Below are 20,560 nucleotides of genomic sequence, written 5' to 3' on the forward strand. Positions count from 1 at the left end.
GGGCTCTATATATTACCCCAGAATGTGACCAGGAATTTATATGAGACCAGTCATAATCTGAACAGGACAGAACTATGTTGAACTACTTGTATATAGAACATACACCACTTTATAAAAAAATACTTTAATACAATAGTTACTTTTACCATGAGATTCAAATGATCAAAGTCCTACTGTACTTGATGTATCGGACGATTTACAGGTGTATCTATTTTGGAAACCCAAGGAATGGCTCAAGATTATTGGAGATTTGCACAAACAGTGGCATGACATAGCAATGGCAATTTTAAATAGAGCAGTCACACTGTCCTTGATAGTAGTCAATGAAATGTACTAAGTCACACATAAGAGGATTTATCAAGGGAATGTATAGTCAAAAACTATTTTAGTAGGTAGAAGCACATTATAATTATGACAATTTTCTGATACAGTTAGCATATAGCTTGATGGTTACAACATTACTAAGCAGTAAAACACTTTTAAAATGCAGGTACTTTGTCAATATCAAGAGTGGTGCTAGTAGGCTTGAGTCCTACATGTATAATATACATATCAGTCTATATTCCACAGCAAATCACTGAAGGATAAAATAATACCGTATCAATATTTATATATGTAACTACACATTGGGTTGAGATTCAGGTACACAAGTTCTTGAAATTTAGTTCATTAAATTTTGTATATCACTGCTTGATCCACTAACAATGCTCCAATTTTTTAAAATTAAATGTGTGTCACTTTATCACCAAACTTTTCACCATGCATACATTTCCTTTGGAGAAACTACAAAGTGCACTGTTGAATGGCCTTCTCTGAAATAGCAATGGAACCAAACTGCATGATGTCTGCTCTTTACACTTGCTGCAATTGCTAATCATTTAGTTGGTTGGAATGCTATTTCCCTTTAAGAGAATCCAGTCTTCTTTTTAGCTGCTTTTTCATGACTCAGCCCAACGTGCACTCTTTGATTTCACAAGGCTACATACCCATATATTAACAAGACAAATATACACACACATAAAGTATATTATATAACTGTGCATTGGAAGATCAAAGCAAATCATAGTTCTAGATAGAAAGAATGGTTTATGCGACAACAGTCAGGTAGTTATACGTATATAAGATGGAACCTGGGCAACATAGAACAGTAGGTAGTCATTTTGCGCACTCCTTCAATTTACTTGCTGTATTCTACACGAATATAGGTAATACTTTAACCCTTTTGTAATAGTTAAGCATTGTCACAAAAATATAGCATGGAAAGGAATGAGACAACCAATAATAGCACCAGGTGAATATGAATGATATACTTTTATCTTGAGATCACTCTTTCAGTGCTATATTTGTCATATCTCATATACAGTGTAGAATAAGCCTAGGCAATGCTTTAACTGGTGTAGAGAACTTCTTCAAACATGGTTATGAAAATAACTAATACCCAGTGGCTGAAATCTATCAGATAACAATTGGACGTGGCAGAGTGCTATATTTGGCCTTGAAACCATTCTTGAGTGCTATAATTCTTGCATACATAGCACAAGCATGGTGATGTTTTAATTGGTATAGACAGCCATCTGCAACTGAGTTTATAGCAACATGGACAACTCATGAAGTAGTCTTAAAATGCATTATCTTTAATATACACATGCCAACTATCTGAAGCATTCTGTTAGCAGTCCTTTCATCCATGCACTAATTATTAAATTGTAATAAAAATTCCATGTACAACCTGTAAGAGGAGAAAGCCATATAGAGCTTTTATTAAACAATAAGGTTTGTTCTGAGTGCAGCACACTGCCAGTTTGATATAATGGGTTTCTGAGTGCATTTAAGTACATTCCCTAGCAGGCAGTAAAGATCCTAAAACAACAAACACAAGGGAAAATTGGGAATTTTAAGTTTAATTAGATATCATAGAAATAAGAAATAGTGTAGCAAGGGAGGTCACTTATACTTGCAGATATGTATACTAATTCCATACTTCAGTCAATAGCCATTAATGAATTAGGGATTAAGTTAGTGTCCTCTATTATATCTGTAGGTGCATGAAGGCAACCTCACTGTTTTACCACCTTTTATTTCTATGATACTTAATAGAACTTCAAATTCTAATTTTTCCTTATATTTTTTGCAACATATTTGTGACTGGTGAATCTGTGCATATCACATCAAAAGATAGAATGGCATGAGACATGCCATAGATACTGTGTCTGAACACACACCCCAACAATCAGTTACTGAAACCAGTTACTATTGAAAATATGATGGTTTTCGGTATAAAAATGATGGTCAGCAGAGAGAACCCATAACTCACTACCACAAATCGACACCTTGCACAGTCAGTGCAAAGAAATGTAACACAAAGGAGGACAACATGATGAGCGCATTGTGCATAATGCAGTATGCCACAACATACCTGTCAGATTAATATGACCTCGAAAAATCAAGCCTGCAGCCTTATAGCCATATGCTTGTCTGAAAACATCATGCAGTTAGTCGGCCAGTAGAAATTCCACTAAAATAAAATTTTATAGTATAAACATTGGAAGTTTTTTGGTCAGTCTGAAGACACTTTTGGGCTTGACTCTACCTAATCAATAGCTGAGGTTGTGTGAATAGGGTAAACCTCCATGATCCAATACTGTATGATGTATCTGGCCTCCTAGACCAGCAGGAATAGTGAATAATTCCGATCTTTTAAGGTGAAAGGGGGAATATCTCTACTGTGCACATAAGACTGTATGGGCTACCTTGAGGCTCTTGTCTAGAAAATTAGTGCAAAAAACACAATATATAGGTTATTTCATTGTGTAACGCTGTAGCTTAAATCATGTGGTTTGTTTAGCTGCTATAGTAGCAGTACATAACACGAATCACAAATTACACAATACATTTGGTTGTATGCATTATTACAAAGCAAAATATATAATAGCATAGTATGTAAGCACTGTTAAGAAAGTTAACATAAAAACTAACTACTTTAATTCACACATTATGCTCAGAACTATTGATGCTTTTACAGTTTCATCATCTTTCATCATATACCATGATACCTATTGGATGGTATAGTTAACCATTATCTGATCCTTCATTGCTGAACTGCAATTAATAGGACCATTGATGCCAAACTTTTGTATCCTGCATGTGGTTAGAATTATCAGTCACATACAAGTGGTTATTGGCATCAAATGCTATTATTATGTTGTGGATGTATGGGCTTATAAAGCTGGAACTATAAAATCATTGTGTCTTTTACTGTGATATTCAGTCAGGTTACAATCCCCATTGTGCTAGAAACAGCATCCTGGGTTCAGGTTCTAGCCTATTGAGGAAAACCTAAATTGGTTGATGTTGGCAAAAGCAAAAGGAAAGGGGAACCACTGTTATACATTTCTTATATTGTTTCTGGTGGTTCTTTGACAGTACAGTGCAGGATACAATTCCAACAATTATTTAGATTGGATAGCCTGTTCATTTTTGGGGGCTGTCAACCTCCCCTCCCCCCCAAAAACACACCCTCCAAATTTAGGGACATGCAACATATCAAAGCATCCACTTTCATGTATTAGATAGATATGATCTACTATGACCATTTCAGTTTAACCCATGTTTATTTCAGTTCAACCCATGCTTATTTCAGTTCAACCCATGCTTATTTCAGTTCAACCCATGTTTATTTCAGTTCAACCCATGTTTATTTCAGTTCAGTCATGTTTATTTCAGCTTAGCTATTCCAAGTTTATTTCAGTTAGTGGAGTGTACCCTTTGTTTGCTTATGTTTACCTTGGTTTATATTTCAGTTTATTCTATTTATGTTTTGTATCGCAAGTTTATCTGCATGCATTTTAAACAGCAGTGCTTTAGTTTGTCTCGTGTTGTTTACTTTCCGAATGTTTATCCCATGTTTATATCAAACTTTACATGTATTTCATGAATGTTTAACCTCTAAGTTTACTCATGTAACCTCAACTTACCCCATGCACATTTCATGTCACAGCTTCCATATCAATTCATTATATTTTACCTCCTTCTTCCTTATAATATGCTGCTATAATAATGCATGACAATAATTATTGTATGTTTGTTTCAATATAGTATAAAATATGTAGTTGTACATACATACCATGTAGCTACCATTGTGTGTAGATTATTAGTGTAAGTCATGAGGCTTGCATCATCTATAGAAATGCTCACAGCATTGTGTAATTTAAATGTTGATCTTCAGCCTCAATCTTTAAAAGAAGCTACACACAACTACAGGCATGTAGCTAAACTTGTTCTTTAGCAACTAGATGTTAGGTATGTACTTGAATTATTTTATTAAGCAATTAATTGAGATATCTGTACATATAATATAGAACTATACTTGTACCACAAACATAATATAGTATGGAAACAGTAGTTAGTGATATTTAGTTTCTAATTGATTTGACCTTTCATTAATGCGCACTGTTCCGGCTTTACATGATTGTCTAGAAACAAGCTAAATCATGCAAATGCATTTGAGATGAAATTGTAAATGACTTAGTGAACTATATAATATTATATATATACAGACATAATAGGGCCTTTATGTAAGAGAGATATTTTGTTTGTATAGCTAATAGCTAGCTATACATTGTATGTAGTTTCACTCCTATATGCCTGAAAGAATTGTTTATTATATTATGCAAAGGTGAATATTAGTACTTAAATATAAATCAGAGGTTTACACTTTGGTTAGGCACAAATGTATGGCATATACATATGTGTGTTCTCAATCCTTAGCTGCAGATTTGTCTGTTGTTGCATAAAATTATAACATGAGGCTTGAATTCAGTTGTATGTAGTAGAAAATGCAGTATAAGTTCTCAAGACAAGAGTGTTTCACTTGTTTGTTGCTGCTGATGGTTTCACATTTGGCATATGCCACAAATTATACTGTATATGATGTGTTACCCGATGATGACTACCCGGTGACTAACAATAATACCCTGCAATACTACCTTGATAACTTTGAGAAATATTTCACCTCTTATACTCGACTAATGTTTCAACCAGGTAAGTATTACCTTCATACTGACCTGATTGTACAAAATGTTTCCCACTTTACACTACGAGGACTTAACCGTGAAGAAGCAAAGAACACAATTATTTACTGCATCAAGTCAGTTCACATATTCATTGGTAATTCAAATGTCACAGGAATTGCATATTTAACTATAACAAAACGTGATTGGTTACAAACGATTTCAGCTGTTGCTATTATAAAGATTTTCAATTGCTTACATTTTTACTTATGGAACTCTTTATGTTTGTGTCAGTTTCAACAGTGTGGATTGGAGATAGTCAATGTTGCAGTTGCTGCACATTTAAAAAATATTACGTCTAGTTATTTATTGATTGTTCATAACATGACAACCAGTAATAACACCATGATTGCAATAGATTACTATCACCACATAGGTCATTCTTCATATAAGCATGGAGCTATAAATGTCTGTCTTTATGATCATTCACAACATTTCGTGGTTAAACTATTTTATACAGAACTAAGCATGAGCACAGGCAAAGTAGTAAGCATTTTCTCTTCAACATCTAAAGGCAGCAATGTGATTTATTTTTCAGGAATGGTATTGACTGATTTCGCACTTGTGGAAAATGCTATTGCAATTACAATCATTCATGGTGTGGATTCCAATATCAACCAAATTTCCAATACTATCCGATTTATTGATTGTCATTTTTCCAAGATAAGTATTAGCAGTCAAACAACTGATGCTGGAATATTTGTAATCAAATCACATGTTTCCAGTGATGAGTATCACTTTATTCCATCCTTCTCCATGTTTGAATGCACCTTTTATGACATAAACTCAACTTCAATATTACAAGTATACGAGATATTGGGAAGTTTAATATTGGAATTTGTACCAGCACTAAGTGTATTGGTTGAAAACACTATGTTTTCTGTACTCAACAATACTGTTGGTGTAATATGGACAGAAGGCACTCTTTTACATTTACTAGGACCAACTGTATTTACAAAAGTGTCAAGTGATGGAGCTATTATAAATGTAGAGACAAACACTGTTAATTTTGGTGGTGAAATTTTATTTTTATTAAACCAGGCTACATACTGTATAGTAGCCAATGCCATTATTGTACAAGAATATACCAAACTTGATATCATAGCAAATAACTTTTCTGTTATATTTTATGCAGAAAATGAACCTGAAAAGTATCCACTTAATGAATTACTTTGTTTATTTCAATATGACTTGGTGGAATCCAATGTTATGGAGAATAATCATTCAGAAATACCAATAAATAAGTATTATTCCATTATATTACAAGACAATAATGCTAATGTAGTGTCCAACAGAAGATACGCAGTTTCACACTGTGACTGGATTGACAATTTCTTTTTTATAGATTCAGATCCACTGGAAATAAATAAACAGGTTATACATTATGTCAACAACTCAATGGAACTTTTTAATCAGATGAACGTTCCTAATGACATTTGTTATTGTACAGATGACCAACACTATGATTGCTCCATTGATGAACTGGGGCCAGTTTACCCTGGACAAACATTCAATTTAAACTTTATGGTTAATAGGAAACATTATAGCAGCATGAACATGGTAATTCTGTTTATTTATCACAGAGCATGCAAAACTCATAGTATTAGGGATCAAACTTACCTGTTTGCAAACACTTGCACTGAGATACCTTATGACATCTTGTATAAAACTGGTGACAGTTGTAATTTGTATTTGCTAGGTTTACCAGAGCCTGGTGAATCACAAGAAGGAAACTCTGCAGCCTCTTTTATAGATGTATATTATGTTAAACTTTCTCCTTGTCCGTTAGGATTTGCATTGAGTAAACCATTACAAATCTGTCAGTGTGATCCAGTTTTGAAAATAGTTGTAAATTCACCAGACATTTGCAACATAAATACACATGTAATCCTCCGTCCAGCTAATAGTTGGATTACAGGTAGAACAAATGTAGACAACAGCCATACTTATCAAGTGTCCTCACATTGTCCATTTGGCTATTGTCTACTTCACTCCTCATACCTCAATCTCTCCAATCCTGACTCTCAGTGTCAGTTTAACAGGACTGGTGTGTTGTGTGGAAGATGTAAAGAAGGTCTCAGTGCTGTGTTTGGTACTTCTCAGTGTAAACAATGTTCCAATCACTATCTGTTCCTTCTGTTACTATTTATCTTTGCAGGAATTGTCTTCATTACATTTCTTTTCATATTCAACTTCACAGTTGCTGATGGAAGTATGAATGGACTAGTATTTTACGCTAACATTGTGAGTATTAATGGTCCAGTGTTCTTCCCCAGTTATGAACCAACTAAATATGTACATGTACTAGTTTCATTTCTTAACCTTGATTTGGGTATTGAAGTGTGTTTTTACAATGGTCTGAATGACTATACTAAAATGTGGTTACAACTGATATTTCCCATTTACCTCATCTTCATTGCTACATTACTCATCATAACAAGTCGATACTCTACTAGAATACAAAGGTTCACTGCACACAGAGCACTACCAGTTCTTGCTACACTATTCCTACTGTCCTATACTAACATATTACATACTGTATCCAGTGTCTTGTTCTCTTATTCCACAATAATCAGTCTTCCTAGTAAAAACACTACACTGGTGTGGTCAGTTGATACAGAAGTTCAACTGTTTGGATTGAAGTTCATTGTTCTGTTCATTGTGTGTGTTGCTCTATTCCTGATACTATTATCATTCAATGCAGTCCTAATATTTACAAGGACACTATCACGATTCAAATGCATAATTCATTTTAAGCCAATACTGGATGCTTACCAAGGTCCATATAAGGACGGGTTCTATTATTGGACTGGTTTACAACTACTGTTAAGAGCAGTATTTTATGGAATATCAGCTCTTGATAGAAACACTAATATGATGATAGGTATTCTCATACTTGGAGTAATGGAGTGTATGTATGGATCAAACTGTCCTTTTAAAAGCAAATCTAAAAACCATCAAGAGCTTATGTTGATTTTCAACCTCCAATCACTTTTTGCTGTTTCATTATTCACGACTTCAAACTCCATTGCAGTTATTACACTAGTTGGCATAGCAATGATTCAATTTGTGATCTTCATGCTTTATCAAATGAATTTAAGCAAGAAGTACATGAAATTGTTACTCAATAATTTAAGGTCCAGGAAACATTTACTAAATATACTTTAGTTTCATAAAACACATTGTCAACCATGCACATTTCAACAAGTTTTATGTTACACAATGCTACACTGTACAGCTGTCATACAATTACAAAGAGTTTCAACAATCATTAATTAGTTAAGATGGATGAACTACAGTACTGTAAAATTTACAGTGACTATATTATTGAACACTTTCATGCATGATTGTAACACACAGCATGGCAGTATTGCCACTACAGCATGGTAGTAATCCCCCAAAATCGAAGGATACCTCTGGCATTAAAAACTATAATAGCATTGAAAAGTATCTTTATATAAGAGCTAGTATGTTTACAAAAATAATGAAAAATACAGTTTGTTTTTATTATTCTTACAGATTTACAATGACCAGTGCATGCTGCAGTCTGTGGATTACCTAACCTAATACTGTAGCAGTAATGAAGACTTTTACATTATTTAACCTAGCTAATAATAAGAAAATGGGCCAAAGAAAGGTCTTCCGGCCTGCCTGACACAGTCGCAAGTCTAGAGGCTAAACTACACAGTGTACAGCATACATTTTATGTTGCAATACCAAACGCATGCCTGGCATATGCATTTTAGACTCCTATTGAGTGTTTGTCCTCTGTGCCTTTCCTTTAGCAATGTTATTTCTAAAGAAACCTTACCAAGGCATTAATTTGACACTTTTAGAGGCATGTATTTAGACATGAAAATATTTTAGAAGAGCTTATGCGCTGTAAAAGAGAGAGAGAGTAGACTGATAACTTCACTAATAATGGTCAAAATAAAATAAGGAATTGCAACTTTGCTCAACATGCATGGCATTCTAAAAAAGCAGTCACCCTAATACAACAGCCATATAAATATTCTAATGGAACAGTCAAGCCTTTATCATAGGTTATTATTATTATTTATTGTTAATCAGCAGGACCCTCCAGGGGTATAATGCTGATGTGAAATTACATGTGTACAATTTCAATTAGTTACTTAACTATATAAGTATGTACAATTACGACAAGTTACTTAATTATATACATATGTACAATTACAATAATAAACTATAAAAATATATACAATTACGATAAGTTACTTAACCATATACATAAAAGGGGCTAATTTTTGCTTAAATTCTTCAACACAGTCAGTCTCAAAAATCTCAGCATCTAATCTATTCCATTCTGGTACAGTTCTTGGGAGGAAGGAATATTTATATACATCAATTCTTGGTTGGTAAGGTACTAGTTTAAAGTTGTGTGAGTGTCGGGTCCGTAATACAGTAGATTTAAATGGGAGATAACAGTTCGGTATAATTAATAAATCATGTAGTACTTTATATAGTAAAACTAGTCTAGCTGATTTGCGACGTTCTTGTAGTGTAGGCCATTGCAAGTTTTCAAGGATGTTAGTGATGCTGTCTCTATTATTTCGTCTCCATGGTTGACCTGTGACAAAACGAGCAGCTCTATGTTGGACCATCTCTACTTGATTTATGTTGGTTTGGTGATATGGATCCCATATTGGGGAACAATACTCTAAAATAGGCAAGACAAATTGTTTATATGCTAGCTCACGTAGATGGCTAGGACAATGCTGTAGATTTCGTCGCAAAAAACCAACAGCTCTGTTTGCCTTATTGCAGATGTAATCTATATGTGGCTTCCATGAAAGTCTGTGATGTAACTTTACTCCAAGATACAAATGTTGTTCTGTAACTGCCAGTGAGGTGCCATTCATTACATACGAAAATAAACTTTTGTTATTCCATATCAAAAAGTAAACAAACTATATAGCTATTATTAAGTAAGAATCCTATATAGCAAAAAGGTAGTGGAATAAATGGTAAATTGCATATATAGTATGGATCATTAAGATTTACATCTACTCACTAAACCTTATAATACCTTCATGCCACTTTCAGGGGCGCTGAAAAGGGCCTAATGTATTTCGCGGACTGGACTCACGGACTGGACTCGCGGACTGGACTCACGCACTGAACTAGAAACAGTTTTAAACAATAATCCAGGTATTATCCATCTCTTGCAACACTGGAGACACCACTATCAAGCTACAACTGCTGATACTGCTCTTCCTTACAAGTAAACAAACTAGCGATGCACTAATTTATTAGAATACACTTACGATACACGAGTACTAGCAGTGATAAAGCGTGGTAGAGGCTATTGTTGTAGCTTAGATGTTTTTCCTTTATTGCTTTAGCACTAGTGCTAGGGTTGTAGAGATGAGCCAGTAATAATTCTTAGCAGGGTAGCTACAGGTGGAATCGCTGTCACAGTGATATATGTTTCCCCGGGTAACGTGTTTCCCGCACACATATCCCTAGGGATCCGTGTTTCCCCGCACACATATCACTAACTCGCTAGCGACCTACAAGTCACAGTGATGTTTCCCCTTTATAAAGTCATGTGCAACGTACGTAGTGTTAGCATATAGGCGCGCATGCACTTTTAATAATCATAGCTAGCCATACCTATACATACAAGTAGTACTATAATTATACATGTTGATGGAGGAAATCAAGCCATTCACTGGCATTCAACTATGACTGCTAAACTGTGCTGTGATTTGGCTATGTAGCTATAGCATCAGTTTAATAAAACAGTAGCTACAAGTACTTGTATACAATAAAATACTATCTCTAGCTATATAGATTAAATCATGTGATTGCAACTATGTATAACTAATCAATGTAGCTACAGCTTTGACATGCAGTCAGTCATTATCTACCTCCTTGCCGGTTCTATCTGGGGTTCCCCTAGGGAGTATTTTGGGACCCCTACTCTTCATTATTTACATGAATGATCTACCATCTTGTGTTACCATCAGTAAAACTTAACTATTCATTGACGACACCAAGATTTATAATGCTGTTTGTAGTCCTGGAGATATTTCACTGTTTCAAAATGATTTAGACTCAGCAACTTTGTGGAGTACGAGATATACTATGTTCTTTAATCCAAAAAGGGTGTCCACCTATATTAATGCAAAAATCATCACTAATTACCAAATAGCTGACACACAGGTTTTAACAAAATAATTCACATAAAAACCTCGGTATTATAATATCATCAGACCTAGCAGCTTTAGCAAGTATCAAACAGTGACAGCCAAGAGAACTTTGTATATTTCCTTAGTGAGATCGCAAGTTGTATACTGTTCAGTGATTTGGAAACCTAACCATATCAAGGACATCACAAATATTGAGCAGGTCCAGAGAAGAGCAACAAAGTTTATTTTAAATGACTATAGTTCTGATTATTAGTATAGCTAGCTAGTATAATTATTGTATTAGCTTATATAGTAGTTATATAGCTAGTTAGCTAACTATAGCTATATACATGCAATATGCATGGGTGTCTATTAGCTAGATAGCAATATATCTACTGAATGGTTGGATAGTGTATTGTTTTCAACTAGCCATAGGACCTTGGAGTTACTGCACGATGGCTATATCTTAGTGGGAAACACGGATCCCTGGTGATATATGTGCGGGGAAACACGAATCCCTAGGGATATGTGTGTGCGGTGAAATATTTAAAAAATCGCTACGGGAAACACATATCACTGACAGCTTTTGGTGGGAAACACGGATCCCTAGTGATATGTGTGCGGGGAAACACGGATCCCTAGGGATGTATGTGCGGGAAACACGTTACCCGGGGAAACATATATCACTGTGACACCGCCCAGAGAGTTGATCATTGGGGCTATGCAAATAAACTGACTCATCACTACAGTCCTAACACTAGTGCTAAGTACTGGAGCAACAAAGGAAAAAACATCTAAGCTACAACAATAGCCTCTATCACACTTTATCACTGCTAGTACTCGTGTATCGTAAGTGTATTCTAATAAATTAGTGCACACGCTAGTTTGTTAACTTGTAAGAAAGAGGAGTAACAGCAGTTGTAACTCGATAGTGGTGTCTCCAGTGTTGCAAGAGATGGATAATGCCTGGATTATTGTTTAAAAGTTTTCCAGCTCAGTGCGTGAGTCCAGTCCGCGAAATACATTAGGCCGCTGAAAAGAGGTATAAACAGGCTAAGCTGTAAGTGAGGGAGGGAGCATTTACCCGAAATGCAACTTCCTGGATCCACCATTGACCTTGGCAGAATTGGTCAGGTAGACTATATTCAATTCCAAAAGACAGAAATGCCTTTAAGGCAACCCACAGAATTTCCAAAAAGCTGCCACAAAATTTATATTCGGTGAAATTTCCTGCTGACTGACTGGCACTGAAATGACTAACAATCTAAACATTCTGTTGATTTCTAACTATATAAAGGATGAATTTTGTACCCCAAGTACGTATACATTATATAAATACTGCCCCCATGACTATAAAACTGTAATCTGCAGTATAAACTCATACTGAGTGTTTTGCATCAGCCACATTCATAATGCTACAAAATCCAGTCTAGAAATATTCTTTCTCTCAAATACAAACCAATTAATTATAGTTGCTTTTGACATGGATTAAAAAACTTATTTTAAAAACACTACATTTAGGAGGTACGTATAATGAATATCTATTTTGTACAACAAGATGTTTGGCACAATGGCAATGTAACAGTACAGACGTTCAGGCTTAAATAGGTTTTATTACTGGGAGAAATTCCACCTGTGGCTATATGAGTGATTAGCAACTGAACAAAATCATCTAAGATTTTAAAATGATCCTTTTCTGGAAATTTCCATATTTTTTCAGGCATAAATATTTGAGGGTATAGATTACAGCCTTCAAGATATTATGTCAACTGCTGAACTCTATAGACCATACTGTTACAAATATGATTTTGGTCATTTCTCATAACTAGCGTAGCACCAATTTCTTTATTTAACTGCTCAGTGCTTATGAGTAATAACAGCCCTATAGGTATGTTAAAAACTGAGGGAGCTAGTACTTCACCATCTAAGCACTGCATGGTATCAACAGTTGTTACACATAATATATAATTATGCTTCTTGCCACACTTAAATAACTTAACTTAGTGGCTAATTTTGCGATACTAAAACAAATATGATTATGATTTGGAATTAACTGCACTCCTACTAGTGGTACTAACTAATATCAGACAAAATAAATCCTTAATAAAGATACCACAATCCTAAAATTTAGTGTGTTTCAGGGGCGGATCTAGGATTTATAAAGGGGGGGGGGGGGGGGGGGCTAACTCAAGGTACTACTAATCTGTTGGGTAGAGGTGTGCAAAGCACACTTCCCAGCATGTGAAGCATGCTGGAACTAGGGGGGTCTGGGGGCATGCCCCACCAGAAAATTTGATGCTAAAATACTGCAATTTGGAAACATTTCCACATAAAATTCATAACATTTTCTGCCTGTAGATATTTCATATACTGCCTTTAGATTATAGGTATGGCTTTCTAAAGCATTTTGCTAATCAAAATGTTTGGGTAGGTACAGACAACCAAGTACATGATGCACCCCTCTCACTATTGCACAACACTGAATAGGTGCATGTTAGAATAATATAATGTTGAACGTGGAAAATTTTGAAATTTGAACAATACAAGATTGAATCTGAGAGCATTTTCAATGAAAATTGTGTATCTGAATTAAGTATTGCCATATATTTTAACTACACAAGTGGATGAATGAAGCCCTTTAAACAAACCAATGCACTTCATTGTATATATGTATAGGTGCAGGAAGATTTGGAAAAATTCCATAACAGAACCAACTACATGTTTCCAGTGAATATTCTATTAGAGTAGTTAGCTGACTGCTCTATTAGAGTATCTCGATCTTGTACACCTCCAATGCTGATCCGGGTCCTTGTTACATAAACTTTAGCATAAATCCACTGATAATACCTTGGAAAGATGTTTATAAGGTGGTTTTATGAGTATTTGTATTATTAGTGATCATATAATTATGCTAAGACAAAATTTCATTATAATACTCAGCATATTGATCAAGTAAAGCCTAAATATGAAGGGGGGGAGGCTTCAGCCCCCAAAGCCCCCCCCCCCTGGATCCGCCCCTGTGTTTATATGTTTAACGGAACATCAGCAGAAAGTTGTTTTGTTTATGTTTTACTGTCTGTATTTGTACCATTAAAATAAGCAGTTTTGCTTTTAGTGTTTTGAACTTACTTTGAAAGTGCAAAGAGCAAACAAAACAAACAGTAATATGAAACTAATAACTATACTTAAGCACCTTACTTCATAAAGGATATGTGAATACAGTTCTGCATGTGTATATAAAAACATAGTATTTGTGAGACTTAGAACAAATACACATAAAATGTATTCAGGTCAATAAGTTTTATTGTGAAGACAGGAAGGACGCTCTGGAATAAGCAGTACATTAAAAGATACAGTATTATGATTGTCTGAAAATATGTTGCATGGACAAATGCATATTACATATTTGCTACTACTGATAGTCTCAAGTTTGGCATATACCACAAATTGTCTTGTATATTATGTGGTACCTGATGATCACTACCTGGCTACTAACAACAATACCCTACAACACTACCTTAATAACTCTGACACATATTTTACTTCTAATGCTCAACTAGTATTCCTACCAGGTAAGCATCACCTTCATACTGATCTGACTGTAGAAAATGTTATGAATATTTCACTACATGGAGTCAACCAAACAGAAATAAACAACACAATTATCCACTGTACTACTTCAACTCGTGTGGTCATCATTAATTCTGATAGCATATGTATTAGATATATAAGCATAAAAGATTGTGGAGGAATAATGCAAAAAAAAAATTTCACTTCATCTTTAAACATTATTAACTGTTCTCGTATTCTTATACAGTATTTGTGTGTTATGTGCCAGTTTCAACAGTGTGGATTGATGATAGTCAATGCTGTACAAACTGTGACCATAGACAACATCACATCCAGTTATTTAATGATAAAACATAGTATGACAAAAAGTAACAGTACAGCAGTGATAAATAATTATACTCACATTGGAAAATCTTCATACAAACACAGAGCTATTGAAATCCTTCTTTATGAACATTCACAATATATTATAATTAAATTTTTCTCCTTAAAACTTACCTCAGATAAAGCAGTTCATATTTTTTCTTCAACTTCTAAGGGTATCAACAAGATAAACATCACAGGAATGGCACTAACTGGTATGACATTTGAAAATTATATTGTTACAATTAAAATACTAAATGGTATTAAAGTACAGGACAGTGACTTTGTTACCACAGTTGAATTTATTGACTGCCATTTTAACAATATGAATGGTAAAAATGGAACATTTGGACCAGGCTTTTTTGAAATTACTGTTCAGCTCATTTATTACATTACTCAAATATCAGGTATTTCCATGATAAGGTGCATGTTTAATAATGTAACTGCAAATTATATATTCAAATCAACATTAAAAGTACATAGGTTTTATCTCAGACGTCATTTTGTTGTGTCAATACAAAACACATCATTTTCTATGCTTAGAAATGCAGTTGCTGTGATATGGCTAGAAGGCACACAACTACAACTAGAAGGACCAGTAGTATTCACTAGAATAAATAGTAGTGCAGCCATTATACATTCAGTTGAAAGCTTTATTGTATTGTCAAATCACATAATATTTACCTTAAATCAAGCAAATTACTGCATGGTAAGTAGTTATAATCATATTACTCTAGAAGAGGATACCAAAGTGGATATTATAGCAAACCATTTCTTAGTAGTATTTTACACATCTAAGGAAGAAATTCATATTCAATCTTGTTTATTTGAATATGATCAAAAGAAATCAAAGTGTAGTCACCAATGGAAAATACCTCAACAGCCACAACACTTCAACTATTCAATAGTGGTACAAGATAATATTGGTGATGCAATATACAATAGAAGGTATGCAACTTCTCACTGTGACTGGGACATTACTTCAATTTTCATACAGTCAGACCCTTATGAAGTTAACCGGCAAATTGTAAATTATGTCAACAACACAATGGCACTCAAAATGAGTGTTTCCAATACTATTTGCCACTGTACAGATGATCAACACTACAACTGCTCCATTGATGAGCTGGGACCAGTTTATCCTGGACAAACCTATGGTTTAACTTTAATAGTTAACAGTACAAAGTATAAGAGAGGTGACCATATGTGGATGACAATTGACTCCAGTGGTAGTCGAGCATGTAAAAGTCATAGCCTCAAGGATAAAATTCCACTGCTTCCAAACAGCTGCAATAAAATAGAGTATAACATACTATACAAGAATGGATACAGTTGTGATATATCTATTAAGGGTACAATAGAATCAGTGAATGTAGGCGTAGTTGCTATAACACATGAATGGAAATCCAAAGATGTGTATAGAATTAAAATGTTTCCATGTCCACTAGGATTTGCATTAAACAAAATGTTACAAATCTGTCAGTGTGATCCAATTCTGAAAACAGTTACTATCACATCAGACAACTGCAACATCAATGATCAAACAATATGGCATCCAGCTAGTAGTTGGATTACAGGCAGAACAAATGTAGACAACAACCATACTTATCAAGTGTCCTCACATTGTCCATTTGACTATTGTCTACCTCACTCCTCACACCTCAATCTTTCCAATCCTGATGCTCAGTGTCAGTTTAACAGGACTGGTGTGTTGTGTGGAAGATGTAAAGAAGGTCTCAGTGCTGTGTTTGGTACTTCTCAATGTAAACAATGCTCCAATTACTATTTGTTTCTTTTGTTACTTTTTATCCTTGTAGGATTTGCCTTTGTTATATTTCTTTTCATATTCAACTTCACAGTTGCTGATGGAAGTATGAATGGACTAGTATTTTATGCTAACATTGTGAGTATTAATGGTCCAGTGCTCTTCCCCAGTTATGAACCAACTAAATATGTATATGTACTAATTTCATTTCTTAACCTTGATTTGGGTATTGAAGTGTGTTTTTACAATGGTATGGATGACTATGCTAAAATGTGGTTACAATTGATATTTCCCATTTACCTCATCTTCATTGCTACATTACTCATCATTACAAGTCGATACTCTACTAGAATACAAAGGCCCACTGCACACAGAGCACTACCAGTTCTTGCTACACTATTCCTATTGTCCTATACTAAGATATTACGTACTGTATCCAGTGTCTTGTTCTCTTATTCCACAATAATCAGTCTTCCAAGCAAAAACACTACACGGGTATGGTCAGTTGATACAGAAGTTCAACTGTTTGGACTAAAGTTCATTGTTCTGTTCATTGTGTGTCTTGTTCTATTCTTGATGCTATTACCATTCAATACAGTCCTAATATTTACAAGGACACTATCACAATTCAAATATGTATATCGTTTTAAGCCATTACTGGATGCTTACCAAGGTCCATATATGGACAGATTCTATTATTGGATTGGTCTACAACTACTGTTAAGAGCAGTATTTTATGGAATATCAGCTCTTGATAGAAACACTAATATGATGATAGGCATTCTTATACTTGGAGTAATGGAGTGTAAATATGGATCAAACTGTCCTTTTAAAGATAACTTTAAAAATTATCAAGAACTTGTGCTAATTTTTAATCTTCAATCAATTTTTGCTGTTTCATTGTACACCACTTCAAACTCCATTGCAGTTAATACACTAGTTGGTATAGCAATGGTGCAGTTTGTGATCTCCATTCTTTACCAAAAAGTATTATGCAGAAAGCTAAAAAGCACTGCTTTTACTAAGTTATCAAGGCACCTCAGTTTATCTCCACTAACACAGCCACTCAGCTGTAAAAAAGAAATAGAATTGTGTAATACAATACCAGAAGTTGCATACAATTACATAGAGTTTCGAGAACCACTAATTGATCAAGTTGATTGATTGAATTATCCATTGACTCTAGTGATACAAGTTAGAGCATAATTGCTTCTGCATAACTTTATTATAATTTTAAAGTTTGGATTATTTAAAAGCCAAGCATTATAATCAAATTGGACATTTTAAAATAATGTATAAAGACATGCAAGTAAGCATCACTATTTCATACTGTATTGCAAATATTTAACATTTTGTAATGTATTTATAAATAGTCATACTTGAAGAAACTATTTTAGTGTATATTATATCTAATCCAAAAACAGCCAAGCTGTAAAAAAAGAGTGCGGCCCCCAAAAAGGCTATGGTTAAAAAAGATGTGAAATCCAAGGTGGCGGCCAAGAAATGGCTGTGATGGTAGGTTAATGGTAAAAATTTTAATAACGACAATTCAGGTGAATTTGGTGCCGCTTGGTCAATTGGCACAAAATTCACCTGAATTGTCGTTATTAAAATTTTTACCATTAACCTACCATCACAGCCATTTCTTGGCCGCCACCTTGGATTTCACATCTTTTTTAACCATAGCCTTTTTGGGGGCCGCACTCTTTTTTTACAGCTTGGCTGTTTTTGGATTAGATTTCACTGCTTTTTGTAATTTTATACCCAAATCAGGCCTATGACTGGCTTTGGGTGTTTTCTTTACCTTACTTTTCTCTTTATTACAGATATTACACAGCAACACAAACATCCTTGAATATTTAAATTGGCCAACATCACAAGAACATTGAAATGGGCAAGACTAGTCTTGGTACTGTACAAAATACTACATGAGCTATTAAATATATTAACTTGTAACCTTCCAATAACATAAGAACTCTTTCCTACCAAGAACAGACTGAACAGTACCAGACTGGATGATGTGATATTTGAATTAGATGGCGTAGAAGTATTTAAACAAAAATTTGTAATATCTAATTCATTGTAAATTGTTATATTTATGCATCTCTCAATCGTTACGTATCTGGCATGTTTCTTTTTTGAGGTGTAATCTCATGTACTCCCATCTATCTCAAATAATATGATTGATGAAGTCCATAGGTGTTAGTATATTTTATGCATATGTGTATCGGGATCAAGGTACTGAATTAAAGTAATGTATAAAGTTGCCAAGAGCAGACCACAGTGAGGTGTGGAATGATAAAGGAAGATCATTTTGTCAACTGTTTGTAAGTCATCTAAGTTACATTAATTGAAAACTACTGTATCCTGGTGCTAATATGCCATGCATGGCATAGGCGGTGGATGGGGGGGGGGGGGGGGGGGCTAGGGGGCCGAAGCCCCCCCTCGGTCTGCTGAGGGGGGTTTAGTCCCCCCTCAGAATGATATCACACGTATAGTATCCTTCGTGGAGTGGGGCTGAAAACCGTGATAAAGATCGGGATACTCTAATAGAGCAGTCACTCTGATAAATCAGTGAGTGTGTAGCAAGCTATGTCAGGATTTTTATGCAGCTTATCAGCTATAAATGCATAGCTGATGAGGTGGAAAGGTATTGTCAGTTGGTTGTGACCTTTTTTTGGTCTCACCTTACCAAACCAGAGATGTGGCTGGGTCAACCCAGCTCCCCTCATATCAACTACTTCCTCCGCCCCTGATGCATGGATATACGAAAAGGCAAATGTTGGAGAACAAAATAGTTAACCTCACTGTGAAATAATTATAGCTTTCAAAGGTTAAATTGCAATACCGGAATTTATGAGTGGATTTGCAAAAAAGGGGTCTTCTAACTGTAATCACCTTATGACACATAACTCAGTTGACTTGTGAATCAGATATCATGCAGCTTAAAACTTGGTAACAACACACAATATATTTGTAACATAATGGCACAACTGCTTGGTTTGATACATTAAAAAGCATGAGAAGTTATCATCAGTCAATCTTGGAACTTTAGAGACTCTACATTTATAAACTCCTTTTCACAGATCTGGTCATATAAATGGATATCAGTTTTCAGTTTACACAGTGTATTTTCAGCAAGGGTGTAGCCAGGGGGATATGTATGGTTTAGATGAACCCCTCTTTCAGAGGCATAATAGGATGGAGGAATACAGGGGATTTCACCAAGCCAAGTGTCAACCCCCCCAGTACTGGGGATAAAAAGCTTATCAAAACTCTGCCATGTCTCAACCGCGATAGAGAGGTCTCAATAAGGGATTCGATTAACCTATTGGAATAAGTTTTGGTTCAGCAAACTGCCACTGTCAAAAGCCTCAGGGGTGGGGCAAGTGCTAATGTCAAATCCCTAGTAGGTTCATGGAGACCCCAGGGGTGGGAGTTGACATTGATAGCGGTGGATGATTCTTAAAATAATTAAACATCACACCAAATCTTGCTGCTCTCCAGTAGCTACTTGCCCACTGCTGCTCCTTTGTACTACTCTTGAGGTCACATTGCATTAACGCTGTAAGTAATATAATAATAATAATTATTATTATTATTATTAGCACTTTACAGTGACCAGCACTGAAGGCATAGGC

This window comes from Dysidea avara, chromosome 8, assembly GCF_963678975.1.
Source record: "Dysidea avara chromosome 8, odDysAvar1.4, whole genome shotgun sequence".
Lineage (NCBI taxonomy): Eukaryota > Metazoa > Porifera > Demospongiae > Dictyoceratida > Dysideidae > Dysidea > Dysidea avara.